Source organism: Ceratotherium simum, chromosome 28 (assembly GCF_057802395.1).
Source record: "Ceratotherium simum simum isolate JZ-2026a chromosome 28, ASM5780239v1, whole genome shotgun sequence".
Lineage (NCBI taxonomy): Eukaryota > Metazoa > Chordata > Mammalia > Perissodactyla > Rhinocerotidae > Ceratotherium > Ceratotherium simum.
Window position 1 is genome coordinate 8,634,140 of NC_141927.1, and position 20,998 is coordinate 8,655,137.

Consider the following 20,998-nt stretch of genomic DNA (forward strand, 5'->3'; position numbering starts at 1 on the left):
TAGGAAAAATAGTGTGCTAATTTCTGAAGCTTTGCTAACCCAAACATTCTTTAAATGTAGCTGACACTATAAAACACATTTCGAGACCAGGTTCTGTCAGCTGTAGATACTACCATTTGATCACCTCTCAAGACGTTAACACACACTTCTTTATTGGAAATTTATCATTCTCTTGAAATACATGAATTTTCAAAATACTTACAAAAATCACCATCCGATTACTTTTAAGGAAGAATGTTCATTCAACAAAAATCAAAATACCATGAAATAGATTTCCAGTTTCTGGAAGGAGCTTAGAAGTTGTCACTCTGTTCTAACAACAAGTAAAGAGCTGAAAAAACTGAAAATGAAGAACAATTAGATCCATCAGAGAATTGAGGTCCCATGACAAACTTTTGCCCCCAGATCTGCAGGACAGACAGGCAGATACAAACAATCTCAGCTTACAGTGGCAGAAACCTCTGCTGGAACCAGGGCCGGGGTAGGAAAACCTGAACTGTAATTGATGGATTGCTGGAAGCTCAGTGTGGACACATTTGAGGGTTTAAAACTCCAGTGGGGCCCTGACTTAGGGAGGCCCCTGCAATTCTGTGAGTTCTACCCCCAGGAGTCCTACTAGGTTCTCACAGAGAAGATCAGGGAAAACTCCCCCTCTTGATTCCAGTGGAAGCTGGCAGTGGGGTGTAACCCTTTTGAAATACAACCTAGAGCACTCTGTTCTTCTTAACAAGACCTGCCCTCAAGGGAAAATATTTTACCTTAAGCCAAACTGACCTTGAAGAGGGGATACAAATACCCAACTCCAGCCTACTCTAGCCTTTTACGGAGACGAAGGGAGATACCCAATTCGAGCCCACTCTAGACTTCTTCCAGTCTAGCCTAAGGGAGTGGTGTTGGAAACTGAGAGGCACTTATCAAGGTCAGAGCCCAAGGGCACAGGCTCACTAAAAGACTAAGACCTAATCATAGGACTGTAGAATACTTCTCTTCCCCCTACCTTACCACTGTGGAAGTAGGACTCCTGTATATGACCATGGAGTACCACTGAAAGAACTACAAGTCTCAGACCTTATTTAAGAAATTTCCCATGAAACATTCATTGCTGGTGGGAATGCAAAATGATACAAGACCCTTTGGAAGACAGTTCGGAAGCATTCTAAAAATTCTCTTACCATACGATCTAGCAATCACATTCTTTAGTATTTACCGAAAAGAATTGAAAACATGTCCACACAAAAACCTACACACAAATGTTTATGGCAGCTTCATTCATAGTTGCAAAAACTTAGAAGCAACCAAGAAGTCCTTCCTTCCATAGGTGAATAGATAAATCGCCGTACATCCATACAATGGAATACTATACAGCAATAAAAAGTAACAAGTTATCAAGCCATAAAAAGACAAGGAGAATCTTTTGTCTTAATGAGTACTGCTAAGTTAAAGAAGCCAATCTGAAAAGTCTACATACTTTATGATTTCAATTATGTGACATTCTGGAAAAGGCAAAACTGGAGACTGTAAAAAGATCAGTGGTTGCCAGGGGTCTGGGGGGGATGGAGAAAGAGATGAATAGGTGGAGCCCAGGGGATTTTTATGTGTGAAACTATTCTGTATGATACTATAATGGTATATGTGTGTCATTATACATTTGACAAAACCCATAGAATGTACAACACAAAGAATGAACTCTAATGTAAACTATGGACATTAATTAATAATAATGTATCGGCTATATATATGTATTCAATAATAATATATTCAACTGATGAGCCAATATTGGCTCATCAATTGAAACAAATGTACCACACTAATGCAAAATGTTAACAATACCAGAAACTCTGTGTGTGTAGAGGGATGAGGGGCTAAGTAGGAACTCTGTACTTTCTGCTCAATTTTTCTATAAACCCAAAACTGCTCTAAAAAAAGTCTATTAATTTTTAAAATAAATACCACAGAACAGCACCCAATGATTTTTTTTTGAAGACGTGTAATCATTAAGCATGAAAGTAAAGCTATTAAAATTATTTTTACTTTCAAGGCCAATTAAGCAATAGCTTTCAGATATTATTGTTCTTTAAAACACAATGATACTGAAATATTGCACTGTGTCATTCCTTTCTCTTTTTTTTTTCCATCAAGGAAAACTTTTCCTACCAAAAAATATTTGGCAAATTGTCTGGAAATAAAACGATTTTGCCCATGCACTTTGCCACCTCTCAATAAACAAGTTTGTTTTCACCGGAAATCTGTTTTTTTGGCTTTTATAAAAACACCCCAGACGTGGCTTTATAACAGAGAAGGAAACCGAAGGTTGAAGGTCACATTCTGGTTGCAGTGAACACATGGGCCACTTGGCTGCCAAAAGCTCTCCAGTTTTCAGAGACCCAGTAAGGAAAACTCCAATGGAAAAGCAAAAATAAAGAAATCAGGGAAAATGAAGAAAAACTGCTGGTAAACAATAACAATAGCCCCTGTAACATAGTTCTTGGTTTGTTCGTACATATTTGTGTAGGTTTGTGTGTTTTCACACACATATCCACTGCCAAATGTTGAATAAATAGGGGGCTATGAGGAATACACGCAAAAGGAGCCGCACATGATTCTTTCCCTCTTTGAAGTAAAAAGCAAATTCGTTCTAAGCTTATTTCCTTCCTCACTCAAATTAGACTTAAAGGGTCATATACAGGGTGGTGAAGCTTGATACCATCACAAGTGAAAAAAGGAAAAAGGAGAAAGGACTCGAAGACAGCCTCATCTTCAAAGCCACAACAAACATCCTTGTGCTGAAATAAAGGTCACCTCAAAAGGCAGGGATAGCAACTGTAAGAAAAACACGATTTTAAGTCCTTTATCACTCCTTCTATTCAAATTGGTAAGCTGTCAGAAGACGGAATCTTCTGAATGTTAGGTCCACTGTGCTCACCCACTGTTCAGCATCACCTGATACTCACAGCCCGTTTTTTCTGATTGAAGAGCAGAGACGGCAGTACAAAGCAGTAAGCCAGTGCCTGCGGTCCGTCCTGCCAGTGACCAGCACGAACACTGCTGGGGAATTCAGCGAAAGTTGCAAATACAATACAGCCTCAGTGAGGAAAGTAAAGGATACAGATCCCAGAAAGAGTCCAATTGCTAGAAAAAAACCTGCTTGTCTGCAGCATCAATCACCATCAGGCATTTTTCATCACCAATTTTATAATACAGACCATGTTTAGATTTTCTATAGTCCTAATATCTTAGCAACTTGGATCAAAATTGAGACTGCGTGGCCCATCCCTGCTGCCAAGCCCCTGTGAAGCCTGTCCTTCCAGGCAGTATTGAGATATGCTGTGTCTTTATCTGCTCTAAAAACACAGGGACATTTAAAGGAGCCTCTACTTGCCTTTAGGTTACTACTCATCAAAACCTAGATAACCCTATCCTCTGAGTCATATGTATTTTCAAAGCTGAAATCAAATAAGGAAATAAAGTAGGTGCTTAATATGCCTAAATAGTGTATGAACATATTTTTTAAAAAATTCATCTCTTCCATGGACCAAACACGTTCCTAAAGAATCACACCTCGTGTAACTCCTTTCCCCAAATCTCTCCCCTCTCTCCTCTTTATACTTCTCTCCAGCTCTATTATATTCCGCTCTTGGGAGGAAAGCAGGCCAGGATTGAACTAATGAGAGAACCAGACAAAAAAGAGCAGAAGATGTGCAAGGTAATCAAAGAGAGATGGTACAGGAAAAACAGCAGTCTTTAAGTCTCTGATGGATCCTGTCTTTCCATTTTAAAGTTTTCAAAATAAACTATTTAATGTATTTTTCCAGAAAAATGAAAGTAGGATGGTGATGGTGTTGAAATCAACAATCCGGAATGGCTACAATTTACAGAATGTGTAGCTTCTGGATTGCAGAAGGAGAAACAAATAGAGATAAAAATGACATCTTGTGAAAGTCACTTAAGGGTTCTCTTGACTCGGGGCAGGCGCAAAGAGAGTTACTTGTGTCACAAGTGCTGCCATACTGCTGGGGCTGCAGCTGAACACATTGTTCTCTATTTGAAAAATATTTCCAGTCAGAAGAGAGTCACGTGCAGTGTAATTGACCTAATTCTCCCACGGTGCTATTATTCATACTTCCCTTCCTTTCACATTATGATTCTCTGCATATACTTTATCCCTCATCAGTTCATTCAAAGTACCCGAGCTTAGCTCCAAAATTTATGAAAAAGCAAAATGTTTTTAGATTTGTATCAGATGCAGCTATGAAAGGCACTAGAACTTCTGTTTGTGCTCGAAATGTCTTGAAGAACAATACAATACTCCAGTGTATCATAATACAAATAATAATAAAATGTGTATTTTATTCAAATATTTTACTCAAAATCATTTTATTTGCATTAAAATGCAAAATCTCGAATGACTGTTAAATTCATGCCAGTAATTGTTTCTAACAAGATTTATAGATAGAAACAACAAAAAAATCCTGAACATGGTATTTTAAAATTGATCTTAAATACAAAAATTTTGATTTGCAAACTGTATTATCTCACCAATGACCCTTTTAAATTTTCTTTCAAATCTTTTTTATTGAAAACTGTTAATATATATATATTTTTTAATGACATGGAATTTGCTGAAGATGAGTTTGTAATATATACTGCCTAGGCAGATAAAAGCAAGTGAAAAAAAAATCTCCCTAGAACCTCCTATAATTTAAGATGTTAGAATTGGTATATATTTATATATTCTAAGAAACATGGCAATCACATTGTAGCTACTCAACATAACCCCCGTACCCTGCAAATGCTGACCTGGTAGCTGTGAAAATGTAAACCTCTTGGGTAGAACCAATTCCTCTGGTATTCCCCTGTGCTCCTCTGAAAGATGAGTGTACATGTTTCTTCATAGCCTTCCTTTACTTAGTGGAAATCAACTGGAACCTGAATCTCTGACTCAAAACCTCTCTTGCACTATAATTTTATTTCCTTCATAACACATTTCTGTCCACGCTAGAAAAAAAGTAGAACAGATCACCACTCTGCCAAAGAGCCTTTATCTTGAGCCGTGGGACTAAAATCGTCTTTAGTTGTCTACGAACACTTCTCTGGAAACTCTAGACAGAAGCCTCTACTCAAGAGTTACCTTCAGTGGCAAACAAGTGGCAGAGCGACCAGCTCTGATCCAGGATGATGCTAAACATCTCGAACAAAACCGTGGCTAATAGTAACCCTGATAACATCCCTGTACTTGTGAGAGTTTAGCCCAAAATTTCAGAACCTTTCCTAAGGATTCACAAACAAGAAACAGAAAATAAGGTATCAAAGTTAACAGCGCTCTTTACTTCTCATGCGTTCCCAGAGGCTATCAGGCAGGGCAGTTAGAGTAGCTGGGGGCTCTTGCTCTGCCTTCCATCAGCCACACCACCTGGGGCAAGTCAATTCACTTTTCTGGGCCTCAGGCTCCATGCTATAAAATAAGCTGTTTTGGACTAGGATCTCCAAAAATAATTTACAGCTCTAACAACTCTAGGATCTACATAGATAGTCCATCATTTAAAATTTAGAGATAACGTTCCTTGATAATACAGGGAAAAACAGAAATATAGGACATTTCCATTATTTCTGTTTCTGAGCTCTTTTTGCACACGCTAATACTTCTACTCGGCTTATTCTCACTCTTTGTGGTTTGACACACTCCCTTCCATTCTTCAAACCCTTATCCACTGTTTCCTTTCTTGATAATGAAGGAAAAATTAGTCACTCCCTTTCCTACGCTGTGATAGAAGATAGCTCTGTTAATATTTACCATGAGCGGTTATATCTATAATCACTGCCACTGTTTACTGCCCCGTGGATAGTATTATATATATTATATTATATCCACAGCATTAAGTGTTAGTGGAATGAGTGGATGATCACGACTATCATCTATGACTATTAATGATACTACCACAATGCTATGTCAATGAAAACAAGATGTGTCATCAAAGTTAATGCTCATCTCAAAAAGATGGTAAAACATGGAACCAGACAGTTAAAGAAATGACAGGGCAAAATTAAGAGGACTGACCTTTGTAGACACAATAGCTTCTAAAGTCAGGTCAAAGATTAGATAATATTGTGACTATTGAGCCTTTGGGCATTAGGTGTCCACTCTTGGTCTTCAAACCCAAAGCAACCCACTTCAACAGTTTACACAATAAGGAAAAGTTTATTCTCAAAAAAATAGTATGATCCAAGAAATGATTTAGGTTTTCATCCAATCCCCAAATGAACTTCACAGAACTTGAGAACATGGCTTTGGTACTTGTGTTGATGTTGTTTTCCATAGGGCGCGTCTGACTGAAGCTGTGACTCCTTTGATGTGATCAAATTAAAAATTTGCAGAAAGCTTACAAACTATCACAAGCAAAAGGAGGTAATTAAAAGGGTCAACTAAATAATTTAAATCACTTCCACCTCAATCATACATGATAATGAGATCTTGGGACAGGATGAATAAATGAAATTTTCAGTAAATCCCAAAGCACACTGCGACTATTAATTGCAATTAAAATAATTACTAAGAATTCTTCAGAACAGCTGTTCTGAAAGAACATTAGAAAGATCTGATTCAGCTCCTCTGTTCTACCCTCTTGATGGAGGTGCTAATGAGCAGTGAAATGGCTAAGAAGAGGCTAGAGAAATGAAATAGCAAATATCTTCCAACCTATTCAGTCAAACTATTATTACTCCTGTTCACACTGCATCACCTCTACCTTCTATTATGAAAACAGCCTGTTGAGCAGACTCTTTATTCTGTTTTGCCCCTTTCAGATCTACCCTGTACAATGCTTCCTAGATGACATTTAAAAAAAGAAATGTTGGAGCTGGCCCAGTGGCGTAGTGGTTAAGTTTGGTGCACTCTGCTATGGCAGCCCAGGGTTCGCAGGTTCAGATCCCAGGCATGGATCTACACGCCACTCATCAAGCCATGCTGTGGTGGTGACCCACATACAAAGTAGAGGAATACAGGCACAGATGTTATCTCAGAGCCAATCTTCCTCAAGCAAAAAAAAAAGAGGATTGGCAACCGGTGTTAGCTCAGGGCCAATCATCCTCACCAAAAACAAAAAAATAAGCAATGTGACCACGTCAACTATCAGTTTAAAATCTCTCAATGGCTCAGTGCTGCTCTTAGGATAAAACTGAAACTGCTCAACATGACACAAGGCCCTGTACCATAATAATCCTACTCATTTCCTCCAGACGCCTCTCCTAATGCTCTTCCTTTATACACCAATCTAAACCACACTGAATTCCCTAAAGTCCGTAATCTCTCATGTCTCCACTTTCAGCCTTCATATATGTCTGTAATACACCAGTTCCTGCCTGCATTCTCTGCTGCTCCACACCATTCATTATTAAAGGGGCTCTGGGAGGTGGCCATTTGTACCTGCTGCTTCTGTCGGGGTAAGTCTGTCCAACTCAGAGCTGAAGTACTAACAAGACCCTTGGAGAGATTAGCTAAAATCCTGTTCTCCGATATCTTTATCAATAGTAAAAGAGCTAACATTTTGAGTTCCATCTGCCAAAGCATTTGTTTTCAATCCAAACTTGGATGAGGAATAAGGGTTATTTATTTACTGGATTCTGTCAAATACCAACGCCTGAGTTCTAATAATCTACTCGTCTTTCTCCCCCATTAGTTTATGAAGATCTGTGATATCACTCACCATGTTTATTTTCATCCTCATTATATTTTCAGCACCTAGCAGAGCGCCTGGCACATAGTAGTTACATGGTGACTATATTTATTTAGTGAATAAATGAATGGAAAAAAACAACAACCACAAAATCCAAACTTCTCAGCATTGCATTAATGCCTGTAGAGTTTCAATTCTCAGCAGTTCCCAGCTACCTTTTTAGAAATATTTAAACACGCCATATTATAAGACATTAATAATTCTTATTCAGTTAATTTAGTATTTGATCATTTGATCTATTGTAGGTTAACATTTACTTTTATTCAAAAGAAAAGATTTATTAATCAAAGATAAAGTCATCAGAATCACAGAGTCTTAGGTTTGAAAAGTACTTTATTAGTTATCTATCTGGAGAACAAACTACACTAAAATCACACAATTAATTTCTACATAAAAAGTGCTGAGGTAATTTAAAATGATTCTTATCCATTCATTGAGGTAGAAATAGAATATTTTTCTTTCCAAAACCATTGTAACAGTTGTTTTGAAGCCCTTCTGTATGGTAGGAATTAAAAACATGCTACGTGCATTTGAAAATTCAGTGATTTCGACTTTTCTCTAATTCAGATTTGTCTGATCCAATTTTCATAACTTATCTTATGATGCTTTACACTGAGGGTTCTCACCAGTTTTTTATTACTTCACAGTTTTAAACTCATTATGGTTTAAATACGTTGTCTCTCAAACCAGTTTCTTATGTTAAAACTATCATTTTTGCTCACAGTAGGCAATTGTTAAATAAACCAAATATGATGATGTGACATTGTAATTCAGAACCAATGATATGTACCAGATGTACTCATTGAGTGTAGGTTTACGATGAAGATGGCCAAGAACCATAGAGGCTTGACTCTGTGTAATGGGTACACAGATGAATGGTGATCCAGTAGTAAGTTCCATTGATCAAATTCTGCCATGTGTCAGGGACTAAGGCAGTCACGTAGAACCCAATCATTGTGATCCTACAGGTAAGGTAGAACTGTCCACATAGAGAAGCTGCCACTCAAAGAATTCAAATATGCACTCAAAGTGTATAACTAACAAGTAGAAGTGCCTAGATTTAAACAAAATAAGACAGAGTTGAATATAGAAAAATAAAACAAATATGAAATCCTGCATTCCCTAATATGGTTTGATATAAGAAGTGTAGGTGCCTTTACATAATTAAGCCACTAGAAACTATCTGGTTTTTTAAAATCATCTAACTACTCTGCAAACTAATATACTAATATGCTAATATACTCACTGAAATCAGGTTGTAATACTAAAATAATATTTTATTCTTTGAATAACTGATTAATAGGCAAATCAAAGAAATAGATTTTAGAATAGCTTGATAATTATTCAAAAGAAATGACATCTAAGACAGAAAAATTCATCAAAGTTAGACTTTAGAATATGACATAAGTACAAAATAATCAGGCAGAGTTTTGATGTGCTAATACTGGAAATTCCTTTTAAGAACGGAAAATCAATTTTCATATCTTTAATATTCCTACAATGGTAAAAATATCCACGTACAACCAAATTTTTGCAATATTTTATTTAGCACCCTCTCTTGAGCAGGCTGTCAAATATTTAAATACACAACTTATTTCAACATCTTGAGTTTAGAATAACGGAGAATAACAGTCTTATTGCTCTTATAACAAGATCTTGGAATGTGAGTTTTAATTTACCTTAATTCCTCATACCTACTAGAACAACCTGGACATTCCTGGTGAATGAAAATATACAACATTCTTCTCATTGTCTGAAAACAGCAATAAATTAACCCTATTTTAAATAGAAACTCCACAGAAAAAGCCTTATGATTCAAAACTTATATTTATAGAACACAATATCCATACAAAACGTTAAAGGCAATCTCAATAATTCCCTCTTTCCCATATGAGCAGCCTTACAGTGGGACAATCAACAAGAGGTTGAAAAGTAGAGTGCATGGAACCAAACTGAGTATCTGTGTGATGCACCGACATTAATACCAAAATAAAAGCAGGGATTTCCGGTCCTTCTTAAAAGGTGATCTTTGATAATCAAAGGGTGGAACTTCTCTTCAACCTTTCTGAATTCCTAAACACTCCAGGTCAATACTCTTCCTCCCCACGCATGCTACCTAACCCTCTCCAGACTGACTACATGCTCCCCTCACTGCCGTCAGCTTCAAGAGTCTTTAATCCAAATCCCAGGACCGTGTAAAAATATTTAAATGTTATTTTTTCAAGACTCTAAACAAAAGTTTAAGGAAGAAAGCAATTTTTGATGAGCTGTCATTTACTATTGTCTTTTAGAACAGCTCTGTGCTTGTTTTAACCAAAATCTGTTTCAGGTACCAGATTCAGAGACTGTGGTACAGTCGCTGTGGACTCACCGAACTGGGTTTCCTTTCCTCCAGGGCACAGATTCAGACTAGAATTCAGACTTCCTTGAACTTCAGTGGAGACCTCAAGATTGAATCTGGCTAATGTAATACGGATGTAAGTATATTTGCCAATTCAAGGCTGAAGAGAAAACCTCCTATTGATCCTACCTGTCCTCTCTTCCTTCTTTTACCATGTGGAAAATTCTGAGGCCTGTAGGGGATGATGGCACTGCTAGATAAAAGGGGACAGTCCCCACCCCCACTAGCCTCCACACACTCTCCCCACACCCACACTGGAATGTGACCTGAGGGAGAAATAAATCTCTATTGTGTGAGCCACTGAGATGTGAGTATTGTTTTTTACAGCAATTAGTCTATCCTGAATAAATGAATAATATAGTAATAAAAGACCCTAGTGTCCAATTCAGGTGCTCACAATCTTGGCTGTGTACTGGATTCAAGTACCGAGCTCTTTAAAAATGGCAGTGTCTGGGCTATAATCTGAATCCACAGAAATTGTATCTCTATGTGTGGGCCAAACATCACTAGTTTCTAAAAGCTCTCCGAGTAATTCTGATGCACACCAAAGGCTGGGAACCACTGCTAACCATGCAGCTAAATTTACATTCGTCATAGGAAAGGTGGTGTCTTCATCCAGTATTTTATCTATTTAATCATAGTTCATGTAAAGTCTAAAACTATCAATTTAAGGCAAAGATTATGCCTTTTGAAAATCTGGAACCCTTATGGAAAAAAATCCAACAAATATTTAACAATAAATTTATCCTTTAATTTCAGGCAAATGTTAGCCTTCCCTTAATTAAAATAAATATTCATTTGGTCAAAACCTAGTGTTTGAAGAAAAATTTAGTTCCACCAAGAAACGACTGCCACAACAATGTAAAAACTAACTATAGTTTCATGAGATATGAGTTTACAAACATTATAGATATAGACTACCTCAATTCTATTTCAATTCCATGAACTAATGGTTTGTTTTTCTAGCAGGCACCAATCTATGCTGCTGAATATTTCATCACAACACTGCCTAAAAGGTTATTTAAACACAGCTTTTCCAGATGCTACGGGATAAGCCAAAATGATCATATCAACTGAATGAATTATTCTTTTCTTAAGTTCAGCAGTCTAATTCTAAACCATAATCAAAAGCAAACATCAATCCTATTAAATCTTTTTATTTGTGGGGCTTCTAAGTTTTTAAAGTTGGCCTCATCCATCTGGAACCACATCAGCAGTTCACATGGAGGGGCAGAGAGAAGAAAAGGAATTTTACCTAGGCTGTGCTGCTGAACACCACCAGAATCAGCTAAGTTTCTTAATCTCCAATAAATAAATAGCTTAATAAATAGCTTTCTTCTACTTACATTATATTGACTTGAAAGTAAATAATAATAGTAATAACAAGTGTTAGTAATAGTAAGACTAATATAGACATCTGCTTCTCACTCTGCAAGTTTTACAGCTGCTCCCATGCGGTCCAGTATATTGACTATTATGTGAGCCAGCTGACCCTTCTGTCCTAACTATAATTTACAGTTTTATTTCACCCAATAATAAAATTTATAACAGCTCATTTTGAGCATCTACTAAGCCTGGGTACTGTATGAGATAATTTACATAACATGAGTAACAGTATCATAACTTTACACAACTTTTTTTAAGAAAACAGCTTTGGGGCCGGTCCCGTGGCCTCGTGGTTCAGCTCAGCACACTCTGCTTCAGCGGCCTGGGTTTGGTTTCTGGGTGTGGACCTACACCACTCACTGGAGGCCATGTTGTGGTGGTGACCCACATAAAAAATAGAAGAAGATCAGCAACAGATGTTAGCTCAAGGCGAATCTTTCTCAGCAAAGAAAAAAGAAAGAAAACACCTTTGAGGCCTCAGTAAGATTATTCAAATTGCCTAAGGTTGTTACAAATGTAATAGCAGTAAAATCTGAACCCCAGACCCATGATAATTTATTTAGCTTTCTTTCTGAGACAGGCCTTATTACTACCTTCCATATGTGTAAGCTCAATTTCTACTAACTGGATTATCTAGAAAAAGTGTGAATGCACTTCCTAAATAAATTCAAGTTCTTGATGCTAGCATTGAATTGGTTCGATGAAATATAATAATAATTTTGTTTTCAAATTCTACTGGGTAAAAATCAAACAGGTTTTTTTTGTGTGTGTCTATGTGAGAAAGATTAGCCCTGAGCTAACGTGTTACCAGTCCTCTTTTTTCTGAGGAAGACTGGCCCTGGGGTAACATCCGTGCCCCTCTTCCTCTACTTTATATGTGGGACGCCTGCCATAGCATGGCTTGATAAGTGGTGTGCAAGTCCACACCAAAGATCCAAACCTGCAAACCCCAGGCCAACAAAGCCAAGTGCGCAAACTTAACCACTATGCCACTGGGCCAGCCCCCAATGATGTTTTGAAAATGTGTATTTTCAAACTTGAAATAATATATAAAATATTTATACTCGTAATAATAACAGTGATGTGGCCTCTGAAAAGATTTATGGACATGTCACTTCTCAAGAGCCAGGGATCCTAAAGCTCTCTCTCAAACACCAGCTCATCGGGTATATGGTTTGATTTTTGTTTGTTAGCATATTTTGCCATTTAAAATGTATTCAATTTTTAATACAAAGTAAAATGGAACACATTCTTTAATGCTTAATGATGGAAGAAACTGAAGGATTTTAATTAGAAGTTGCGTAAGCAATTCTCACTTTTATTATGTCTAACACCTAAAGATTTTGTACATTGTATGAAACTGAAGGAAATGGGAGGAAAAAAGAAAAGAAAGATTAGATGATCAAAGGGAGATGAGATTACAATCAGGGTTTGGTGCAGGAATGGGGAAAATTGTTATCTAGAGGGAAGTCTTTTTAATCTGTTAACCACTGGGCAAAATATTTTTTGTTATTTTGTTTTTTTTAAAAAAAGCATAAAGGGGCCAGGCTGGTGGGGTACTGGTTAAGTTCAGCACAGTCTGCTTCAGCAGCCCTGGTTTGCAGGTTCAGATCCCAGGTACGGACCTACACCACTCATCAAGCCATGCTGTGGCAGCATCCCACATCCAAAAATAGAGGAAGATGGGCACAGATGTTAGCTCAGGGCCACTCATCCTCACCAAAAAAAAAAAAAAAGCATAAAAATAATCTAACTAAAAAAATGACCTGCCACTCAAAATTAACCACAGGTCATATTTAATCATATCTACTTCAGATTATATTTGTTTATTGGGGTATAATTTGTTGTACAGTAAAATTCACCCTTTTTAGTTTATAGTTCTTTGAGTTTGGGAAAATTTATACAGTAACATAACCATCACCACAATCAAGATATAGAAAAATTTACCCAAAATTATCTTGTCCCTTTGTAGTCAACCACTCACCCTACTTCCAGCCCATGTTAGCCACTAATGTGTTTTTTTGTCTTTAGACAGTTGCCTTTTCTAGAATGTTACACAAATAGATTGATAGCCCTTAAAGTGTGACGTCTTTCACTTAGCATTATGCTTTTCAGATTCATCCATGTTGTCAGGTTATCAGCAGTTTATCAGCAGTTTCTTCCTTTTTGTTGCCAAGGAGTATTCCATTGTATGGCTGCCCCAGTTTGACTATCCATTTACCTATTGAAGGACATCTGGATTATTTCCAGTTTTTAATGACTATAAATAGAGCCATTATACACATTCATTCATAGATTTTTGAGTGAACATAAGTTTTCGTTCATCTTAGATAAATACATAAGGGTGGACTTGCTGGGTCACATTAGATGTATGTTTAACTTTACAAGAAACTGCCAAATCATTTCTCAAAGTAGTTGTACCATTTTGCATTCCCAACAGCAAAGTATGAGAGTTCTAGTTGCCTGTTGCTAGCAGTTGGTATTGTTAGGATTTTTGGTGCATTTGCTTGGTATTTTGGTTTGGTTTTTAACTATTCTAATATGTGTATAATAGTATCTACTTGTCAGTTTGATTTTCATTTCTCTACTTGTCAGTTTGATTTTCATTTCTCTACTAACAATGTTAAGCATCTTTTAAAATGTTGATTTGCCGTCTGTATATTTTCATAGGTGAAGTGTCTGTGTAAATCTTTTTCCCACTGTTTTATTGGGCGTTTGTTTTTCTGTTACTGGATTTTGATTGTTTTTATATATTCAAGATACCAGTCCTTTATCAGAAATGTGTTTTGCAAATAATTTCTTCCAGTGTGTGGCTTGTCTTTTCATTTTCTTAACAATGTGTTTCACAGAAGTTTTTAATTTTGATTGTGATTAAAATTTTTTCTTTTAAAATTAGGCCTTTAGTGCCTTTCCCAGGAAATATTTGCCTTAGCCAAGGTCACAAAAGTTTTATAATTTAATGTTTTACATTCAGGTCTTATATCCATTTTGAGTTAATTTTTCTATACAGAACAAGTTAGGTCAAGGTTCATTTCTTTGCACATTGCTGCCCAATTCTGCCAGCATCATTTGTTTAAAATACTTTCCTTTCTCCATTGAATAGCCTTTGCACCTTTGCTAAAAATAAGTTACTTTTAATGTGGGTTCATCTCTAGACTTTGTACTCTGTTCCATCCATGTGTATGTCTATCGTTTTGCCAACACTGCATCATTTTGATTACTATGGCTTTAGAATAAGTCTTGAAATCTGGAATCTTCCAATTTTGCTCTTTTTCAAAATCATTTTGGCTATTCTACTCCCTTTACTTCTCCACATAAATTTTAGAATCAATTTGTTAATTTCTACAAAAATTCTTGCTTGGAATTTTGATTGGAATTGCATCGAATCTATAGATGGGTTCGGAGAGAACTGACACTTAATATTGAGTCCTCCAAGCAATGAGCATGGTACCTCTCTCCATTTATTTAGGTCTTTGTTTTCTTTCATCAATGTTTTATAGTTTTCAGCATAAAGATCTTGTACATATTTTGTTAGATTTATGCCTATTTTATATATTTTGGTACTATTATAAATGGTGCTGTTTTTAAATACCAGTTTCCAATTGCTCATTACTGGTAGAGGGAAATACAATTGTTTTTATATATTGATCAAGTGTCTTGCAACCTTGCTAAATTCACATATTAATTCTAGTAGCTTTTTTGTAAATTTATTGGGACTCTCTACCGATACAATGCTGTTATTTGTAAATAGAGAGTGTTTGATTTCCTTTTTTCCAATCTAAATAAGTTTTATTTCTTATTGTACTGGGTAGGACCTCTAGTACAATGCTGAAGGGGAGTAGTGAGTGTGGAAATCTTTGCATGGTTTCCAGACTTAGGAGAAAAGCAGTCTTTCGCCATTAACTTTGATGTAAGTGTAGGATTTTTGTAAATGTCCTCTATCAGGTTAAGAAAATTCACTTCTATTCTTCGTTTGTTAAGAAATTTTATTATGACTGGATGTTGAATTTTGTCAAATGCTTTTTCTACATCTATCGAGATGATCACATGGTTTTTCTTCCCTAGTCTGTTCTTTTGATATATCACGCTGATTAATTTTCAAATGCTAAACCTGCCTTACTTTCCCAGGCTAAAGCCCATTTTGTTTATATATCTCAAATTATAGATTTTACATATTGGATTCAACTTGCTAAAATTTCCTTCAGGATGTTTTCATCTATGATCATGAGATCTATTAATCTGTAGTGTTATTGTCCTGTAAGGGCTTTTCTGCTTTTGGCATCAGGGTAATGCTAGCTTCACAAAATGCGTTGGGAATTGTTTCTTTCTATTCCTTTTCTTGGAGGGTTTTGTGATAGAATTTCTATTTATTTTCCTTAAATTATGGGTCAAATTCACCAGTGAAGCCATTTGTGCCTAAAGTTTTCTGTGTTGCAAGCTTTATACCTACTAATTCAATTTATTTAATACATATAGAAATACTCAGGTTATCTCTTTCTTTCTCAATATTTTGTTTTCTCCCTCATACACACACACACACACACACACACACACACACATGCACACATACACATGATTTTTTTCTGATTACTAGAGATTGGAACATTTCTTGACATATTTACAGGACATCTATGGTATCTTTTTCTACTAAATTCTTTTTCTTTTATTTTGCTCATTTTCTACAATCATTTGTCTTTTTCTTAATGATTTATAAGAGTTATTTATATATTCTCAAAACTTATACTTTTATAACATAGTCTGTATTTTTCAATGTTTTCATTTCATCCTAAAGGCACTTTACATTTTGGAATGGTCAAATTTGTCAGTCTTTTCTTTTATTATTACTATTTTTCCTCTATGTTTTAAAAATCCTTCCCTATTCTATTATGATAAAAATACTCTCCTGTATTTTTCTTTCTAATTTTAAGTCTGATTCTTTACACAATTAGATCCTTATTAGATCCCTCTTATTAGCTCCTTCTAGAATTTACTTTCATCTATGGAGGGGGGTAGGAATATGTGTGAGGCATAAAAATAATTTATTCATTTTCTATATGCAAAGCTGTCATGCCAACACCATTTATTGAATAGTCCTACATTTATTAGCAATTCTTCTCCTATTATACATCTAAGACACATAGAAATCTGAATCTGTTTATAATAACTTTATTGGGTTCCATTCATCTCTGTATTTATTTAGTGCTCAAACCACAGGTACAATTACTATAGTTTAAGAAATAAATCTAGATATTTGGAAAGCCTAATCCCCTGTCCTTCTTTTTCTTTTTCAGAATTATGTCAACAATTTGTAGAACATCACTTTTCAACATAGAGTTGTAGAATTAGTTTGTCAATTCCATGAAAAATTCTTTGGAAATGTTATGGGAACTACATTGAATATATAAATGAATTAGAAAGAAAATTCGAATATTTCTGATAATGACATTTCATAGTTACTAACCAGATATATCTTGTCATGTATTCATATTTGCTTTTTGGCATTAAAACTCATATTTTTGGCACATTTGTTTATAGGATTCTTTCAAGATTTTTGCTATTTTTGACTGGATTTTTAATTACCCTTGTTTTGGAATTGTTGACATATAGGAAGTCTCTTGATTATATATGTTGACCTTATGCCAAGTGTCTTTGCTGGTCTATCTTGTTACTTCTAATTATTTATAGAATCTCTTTAATCAACTATATAGATAAGTATATCATCTTGATTTTTCTCTTTCTTTCCACTTGTAATTTGTTTCTTTTCTAATTACATTGGTTAGAACATCTAAGATAGTGCTAAATGGTAAGTGAGAGTAAGTATATTTTTCCTGTTGGTGACTTTATTGGGAATGTTTTAGTGTTTCATCATTAAATACAATGATACTTGTAGGTTTCTATAGGATATCTTGGATCAGTTTATAAATATTCTATTCTGTTCCTAATTTGCTCACAATTTTTACAATAAATTAATATTGAATTTTATAAAATATATGTTACTGAGACGATCAAATGGTTTTTCTCATTTAAACATAAACATGAAATTTCAGGTCTTCTTTTACCATCCTTCCATTACAAAAAAAATGTTGCTTGGACATACTTATTTTGAAGACACTTTTAGATTACATCTTTTAGTGTTTTATTTGATATTTTTACCTCTATTCTTAAAAATTGTCTTTCTTTACTTTCCAATTTTTTTAATCTCTTACTTTTCATATTTTTCATCTCCAGTCCTGCTAGAATGATCTTAATAAAATAAAAATCTAAGTATCTTATCCCCCTACTGAATACCCAGCAGTGGCTCCCCATGCTTAGTATACTAAAGGCCAATTATTTGGTATGTCAATCAAACCCCCCTCACCTGCCTCTTGTTTATCTCTTCAGCCCTCTTGATCAATGCATACTTCCCACATCTCTTCGCTCAGGTCAACTGAGCTGCTTACAATTCATTGAACACCTCATGCTTTTGTCACATCAATGCCTTATTCATATGACTACTCTGGCTAGAATGCCTTTACCCTGATCTAAGTGTCAGGCAAACCATTTTCAAGTTTCATGGCTCAAGCCTATACTGCCTCTAGGAATCCTTTACCGATATTTTAGGAGGAATTTTAACTACTCTCTTCTGCCCGTATACACCATACAAATGTCTACTGCAGCATCTATATACCTTATAAATCTTCCTGCTATATCACTACATCAGGTACCATATTTTATTCACCTTTCCACTGGCAATATCCAGCACTAAGTATGCTGTCCAGCAAACAATGAGTTTAAAAATTGTTTAATGAATGGATTATGCAGATAGACTTCTCAAGTTCTGATTTTTAGGACCACTCCTAAACACTTTTTTGAGCAGTGTCTTGCTCTTAATTCCAGCTTATTCCTAATAATACTTTCTATTCATAAAGCCATAGCTAATTGGAAAACATGTGACTACACTGTGTCCTGGTTTTGAAAGATAAGCATTGCTGATTGAAGTTTGTCTTAGGCTCTCAAATCTGGAGTTTCCTATATGATAGACTTAAAAAGAAATTAAGACTAAAGACTTAATTAAGACAAACTTACTTTCATAATCAATTGTGAATGTGTGTGTGTGTTTATATGTATTGAGTACTATGTCTTGGTCGGGCACTTGATTAAAATATTTTATATACGTTCTCTCATTCATCTCAACAATTCCAGGAGGTGCATATTATTATTATTAACATGCTTAGAAACAACAAATGAAATAAATGAAGCTTAAGGAAGTTAAATCATTTTTCCAAAGCAGTGAATCTAGGAATTGAAAACAGACTTTTCTAAATCAAAACACGGAACCAAAGTGCCAGGAATATGCCAGGGAAGGCTGACTATTCAGATATGCTTAGAAATTAATGAATTGGAGAATATAAAATTCTAAGTTGATTTATAAAGTAAAATAATCTACCATTTTTTCCACTGTTAACCTGTCTGGGAGAAGTCTAAACTTTATAATTCTATGACTTCAAATGAGTCTTTATGTAGAGAGAAATTACAACTATCTGTGGCTTGTAAAAACAGAAAAGTGTTCTTTTCTATTCCTATTTTATATAGTAGTAGAATTTAAGACAAAAAAAAAATAGATTACCTTTCCAAATCTACCTTTCTCCAGAAAAAATGAAATAACTATAGCTCCTCTCAAGACAATATTGTTGACAATAAAATGTCCTGAGTCTTTGTTGAAAACAAAACTTAAGTATTTCTTGCCATTATAGCAACTTCAATGCACTTCTCCTTGCTATCACTGGGTGTGTTTATCTTAGTAACCTAAGCAATGCACCCAACAACTTGGCAATTAATCATTTTAAAATTAAAAGATTAAGTCCATTGAAAGCCTAATTATGAAAACTGGAAGAAAAAAAGAAAGGAGTGCAAATAATTTCTAGCTTAGTTCAGAAATGAGCATTAGAAAAGAATGCTTAATTAACTCTATGAGGTTGTTCTCCAATAAAAGAACGTATTCATTTTCCCTAGGAGATCAAACCTTTTTGTAGTTATATGTTCAAAGACTAAAGAAACTTCATTGAGATGCCTGAAAGATAGTAAGTAGGACTTGTTGCTATGACTTCAACAACCAGCATGCAGCTAATCAGCATGCATTGCAATCACTGAGAAGGAAATGGCTATTTTCATCCTTAGCTTTAGTTCTAAAGAGGCAGTGATCAAAACTGAAATTTGACCTAGAAGCTGTCATGGTTCTAAAGACGCACGACAAAAGGCTTGGCAAGTGTTAATAGGAAGAGGAAAACAACCAACAAAGCAGCCAGATTTCTCAAACTTTCAGGACAGTAAAGTGCAGCAAACCAGCCAAGAGCCTAACAGCCAAAGATTATACCCAATGTTCCGTGATGGGCAGGCATATTACACTGATTTGTTGTCAATGATAAAGGCTGGATGTTCTTTCATACTAAACAGCCAATAAATAAACAGTGAGCTACAGCCACAGGGACAGAAGAAAGCCAGTGACAAAGAAAACAGAAGGACTCAACTTGAGGAGAGCAAACAGCTGCTTGTACCTCAATTCTGTAGTCCGTGCAGGAACTGGAAGATGAGAGTCATGCCTACCAGGACTACTTAGCAGCTGAGCCTAGAGAAACAGTCCCTGCACACATTTGTATCTAGACATTCACCTGCATGTAGCACCACACACTAACTCAAGAAAGCTCCAGTGGAAAATGAAAACACTATTGACAAGTACCCAATGAGTTTCCAAAAAGTCACCTATACAGAGTGCTTTGTTTCAATTATGTACTGTTTATTTTAATTATGTTGTTTTGGGTCAGTTCTTTACATAGAAGATGAGAGAGAACTGAATGAGTCTTTCAATCCCAAGGATAATAGCCTTCTTCAAACATTCATCATTTTGAACTTTAAAAGCCAAGAAAAAGGAACAAAGGGGAAAATATAGAGTGGCAAAAAAAGAAAGGAAATGGAAGAGAGCTCCAGAATTAGGAAGACCTAAAAGTAAGAATGTGTAATTTAAGATGTTAAGAAAAATGGACCTTTCCTCTTTGCCCTTCATCTCAATTAAATCATGCATATTAAGTATTAAAAATATGAAAAAAGGAAAAGATTTTCATAATGCTAAATAATTAGTGATATTTAAAAAACTGTATCTTATCATTATCAACACTTAACTATATCATTCTCAGCTATCTCAAGTTTCAAACTTTTAATTTTTAAACTTAGTTTGAACAGTATAATAGTGGATGAAGTTATAGTCTATAATTAAATGTTAAATTAAATCATTTCACTTATAATTAAATGGATGTCCTTACATCTTTGGGTCAAATTTCATAAATTTCTGATTTTATCATGACAGTCAATGGGAAATTGGATCTTAAAAGCTTGTTTGGAGGTTCTATTTAGATGGGGAGGGAAGCCAACTGTATAATCTTAGTAAAAGACTCTCTCATCCAGGAAGTTTATCATCTTGCACAGTTTCCAGGGAGGATCACATGAG

At 35.4% G+C, this 20,998-nt stretch overlaps 1 protein-coding gene across 3 annotated transcripts in view; it reads right to left on the reverse strand.

Annotated features, from left to right (window-relative positions):
- The window catches only part of GPM6A (glycoprotein M6A), a 323,217-nt gene that overhangs the window by 287,528 nt on the left and 14,691 nt on the right, over positions 1-20,998 (reverse strand). Inside the window, exon 1 of one of the 3 annotated variants that reach the window (XM_087418313.1) lies at positions 10,102-10,234. The exons of the other annotated variants lie outside the window; for them this stretch is intronic. The gene's annotated coding sequence lies outside the window, so the exon portion shown is untranslated. Of the gene's footprint in view, positions 1-10,101; positions 10,235-20,998 lie in introns of those variants that run through there. 3 annotated transcript variants of the gene reach the window in all.